Genomic DNA, 4,502 nt, shown 5'->3' with positions numbered 1-4,502 from the left:
TGTGGTCTGACTTGCTTATTACCTATTCCTCTCATTTAACAGCTGGGAAAGTAAAATGGTATGTTGTTTCCATTTTTCTGTTCCTCTTGATAGCAGTTTTGAGTTTTCAAGAGCCCTGTCGCCACCATCTATTGCTTTAAATGTGTGTGTTTTATTTCTCACTGCACTTGCTCAGAATCCTCTTATTCAGCTGTGCAGTAATTATCAGTAATTCATGGTGTTCATTCAAAAGGTGTTAGAGTCTTACAACACATTTTAAATACGGATTTGCTAAAACAATTTCTCTCTGCCAGCACACCCTTTTTTTACACTGAGCCATTCATGGGCAGTGCAGTGACCAAGGTTTGATGTGGAACTACAGTAGAGAACAGTAACTGAAATGGCCTCTAGATCACTTGCAGCTTGTCAAGTATTCAATTCTGAGTAGTGAATGCTGCCTTGGAAAGATTGCTCTTCAGCTTAGTGCAATAAGACAATTGGGCTGAGCTCTTGGAGGTTGATGGCAGATTTTTCACATCAGTGGAGTAAATCACAACTACTTTAGCCAGTTTACCTGGATGTAATCTGATGGGACATACATGACCTTTTGAGCCCATAGCAGCTGCACTTTCCCCATCTATTCATGCTAACTTATGACAGTATTAACTTGGACTGAGTTTGTTGGTTATTTGTGTTTTGAGTATCAATCAAAACTACTCAGTTGTGACAGTTGGATACCAGCTCCTGACCAATGCTTAGTGTAATATATTTTGTTAACAGACAATTCAGTCCATTGCAAGCCTGATGGGGGGAAATGTGGCTGCTATGTGCTTAGATGGTAGTTTCACTAGGCGACAATTCAGTCCATTGCAACCCTGATGGGGGGAAATGTGGCTGCTATGTGCTTAGATGGTAGTTTCACTAGGCCTTCTTTGAGGACTGTTCTTTACCACCCCACCGATGCTGCTTCATTTAGGTGAACACAGTCCAGATTTCTGCAGGTCTCTGATTATTATTATTGTTTATACCCCACCCATCTGGCTGGGTTTTTTCCAGCCAGTTAATTTTCTATCTGCATGGTGCTGCAACATTCAACAACAATGTCATGCAGAGTTCAGTGAACGTACATTATTGCAGCTGGATTTGGAGTGCAGGTTAGCAGTGGTAGTGCAGTTTGGGGTTCATCCAACTGGTGTTGCCAGCCAATCTCTGGTCAGAAAGGGCAGAGGCGGAGGACCTGTGGCCCTCAGACATTGCTGAACCAACTCCCATTGGTCCTAGCCAACATGGTTAATGGTTAGAACTGATGTGAGTTGCAGTCCAGTAATGTCAGGAGCAGAATAGGTTCCCCACCTCTGGTTTAGGATATCTGAAAAAGGAAGTAAAACTAGATTCTTAAGTTGTATCTACATTTTAAATAGCATTGGAAGAACAGCAACTATGAAAGCCCTTTATTTTATTTTTAAAGTGCTGTATCAGTCATCATAGTGCTGAATATGTGAAGTCACCAAAACTAAGCAAAAATGAGTTTGTACTGATCCAGTGATGGGCAGCAGTGAAACTAATTTTTCATGTAGTTGAATTGTAATTACAAAACTACAAGGAGGAGTACAAATGACAAAGCTAATTACTTGCAGTTTAACTGCTAACAGTAAAAATTATTTCATCTAGTTGAGGGGAGAAGGTGTATTTGAAATCATCATCTTGTTGAAAACTCAGAGAAACACCAGGATGATTATTAAGAAGAAAATAGGTGTGCTTACAATTCTTTGCAAAGCATGCAGCAACCTTGTGCATTCCTGCAGAATCCAGATAGCTGCAAGGCGCATGATTAATGTGTAGCACTTCTAAGGGGGCTGGTTTTACTCTGAATATTGTAGCAGTTCAACCAGGCTTAGGCAGAGAGTGGTTGTACCACAAGGGTGGGAAGAACTGTGTGGAATCGGCTGTGTACGAGCCTAGTCTGACTACAGGTAAGTGCTAGTATTCAATACTACTTTTAAAAGATGTTGGTGCCCAATAGTATGTTTGTCCACCCAGACTCAGGCTCATTTGGACTGATGTTAAAATTGGTCAGAAATTCTGTCACAGTTTTGACCCTTTGGGGATTAATAGAGCCCACAATAAAGTCAACAGGGAAATGAGGCTGCTTGTACTCGAGCTGGCCCTCTTGTCTGAGGAGCCAGAGCAAAAGGTCAATTACAACTGCAAAGAACAATTAACAGTAAGACAATATAAAAAGAATGGCAGGACCAAACTCAAAATTGCAGAGGAAATGAACTAGCAGTTAAGATCACAATGACAAAGCAGATGTTGAAAGTCTGAAAACCCACAGGCCCGAAACAAACTGTAAAAGTACCTAGAGGGCAGAAGATGCTAAATATCTGCCCAGCAACAACAAAAAGTGCCTGGTGACAAAAAAATTCTGCCTAACAAGAAGTCCAAGAACCCCTATCAAGCTAACTGCTACCAAAATTGCCATACCCCAAAAGTACCAAAAGGAGGAAAGGGGGGAGCAAAAAGCCTTAAACAAACAAACCTCTAAATGGCCAATTACACTCCCCAAAATATCCCACCCAAAACAGCTCCCCAGCCCAATTTGCTAAAAAGGCTGCAGGCACACTGCTGCCTTATAACTTTGCACTTGAGACAAAGTGTGAACACACCCAGGGCCAGCTCGTCCATGAGGCACGGTAAGGCTGTGGCCTCAAGAAAGCAGACTCCCAGGGGTGGCATTGCTGTTGCCGCATGCCACCAACTGCTGATCACTGCTGTGCACCCCTGCTTTTCCACTGCCAGGTGCTGCTCCTCCACTGCATTACTTCCTCAACGCATGAAGGTAGCTTGGGGAAGCCCTGGTGTGCTGGCGTCAAGGGCACATAGCCATGGGTGGGTGGGTGGGTGGCTGTAGCAGTGGAGGAGCAGAGCACCAGGCAGCAGCAAATGCTTGGTAGAGGACTTGCCGATCAGAAGGTTGCCGGTTCGAATCCCCACGACGGGGTGAGCTCCCGTTGCTCAGTCCCTGCTCCTGCCAACCTAGCAGTTCAAAAACACATCAAAGTGCAAGTAGATAAATAGATACCGCTCTGGTGGGAAGGTAAACAGCATTTCCATGTGCTGCTCTGGTTCGTCAGAAGCAGCTTAGTCATGCTGGCCACATGACCCGGAAGCTGTACGCCAGCTCCCTCGGCCAGTAAAGCGAGATGAGCGCTGCAACCCCAGAGTCGGTCACGACTGGACCTAATGGTCAGGGGTTGCTTTACCTTTAGTGGCCGCCAGGCAGTGACGGGCTGGAGGGCAGTTCCAGTGCCTTTGCCTCTAGCAGCAGAATGTCTTGGGCCTCCCCTGAAGGCAGCCTCCGGTAATTGCCTCCAAAGCTGGACTGTGGTTGAGGGAAGTAACTCTCCAGCAACAGAAGTGGGGTGGGCAGTAAAAATGAAGCACAGGCTAAATGCACTGGCCTCAAAAGAAGATAAATGTGTTTATTAGCATTTTTAAAAGGTTTTGCAAAGTTGCTGCAAAGCTTCCACAACTGTCAATACCGTACTGTAGAGGAGAAGCTGAAATGCATGAGAATACAGCCAACAAGCCGTGATTTTGTTGAGAGACTTCACTCATGGGAAAAACAATTTCCTGCATTCTAATTACTAGGACACCTATGCATGAAACAGGTATAATGTGTCAGATGACAGCAGAGGGCGCTGGCTCAAATAGTGTCATAAAGCAAGTCACATAAAAAAATTTTGGTAACTTTTACCTTGTATTTTAACAGTTTTTCATTCCAACACAGCCTACACCAGGTTTAGCAACCCTTCAGGAGAGATTTGCAATGCTGTTAGTATATGACTCATTTTGTTGCACATAATATTTGCAAATAATTCATAAAACAGAAAGGTGGTACAGAAACATACTGTTGCCAGATGAGGTGCTTCCGTTTGGTGTGTCTGCAAGCTAGTCAATGCCTTATTTCAAGATACTCCATTCCAGTCTCTCTCTCTGTCATTTCACACCCCAACTTCACACTGTTGCAAAGCCATTCTTGCAGGCTTAACATCTGGGGGCCTAATGCTGAAAAAGGATGCCTTAATAAGTATGGTTATCATTGCAACTTAACACCAACATTATCTGCAAAAGATTTTTAAAAAATCAAAGTCCTGCCTTTGAAGTGAAAGTGCAACTGGTGCAGAATGATATGGCCAGAATAGCAGCTGACCGTTTATCAGAGTGTGTTATCCTGATATTATTTGATATCTGTTGGTTCTTGGTTTGTTCCATAGTCCAAATCAAAGTGCTACTTGTCAGTTTTTAAGCCCTAAACCAGGGGTGGCTAACCTGGACTGTAGCCTAGTGGTGATATGTTACTGTATGCTCAAATAATCTGTGCTGGTTGATTCACCTTTGGCCGACCACAGGCTAGCCACTGTGCCCTAAATGGTTTGGGACTAGGGTATTTATTAAATGGCTGCCTGCTTCTACATCACCCTGCCTCACTGTAGATACCTGTAGAACTGTCCTGCTTCACA

This window comes from Podarcis tiliguerta, assembly GCF_965153285.1.
Source record: "Podarcis tiliguerta genome assembly, chromosome: 5".
In the NCBI taxonomy this organism is placed as follows: Eukaryota; Metazoa; Chordata; class Lepidosauria; order Squamata; family Lacertidae; genus Podarcis; species Podarcis tiliguerta.
Note: the sequence above shows the minus strand (reverse complement) of the source record.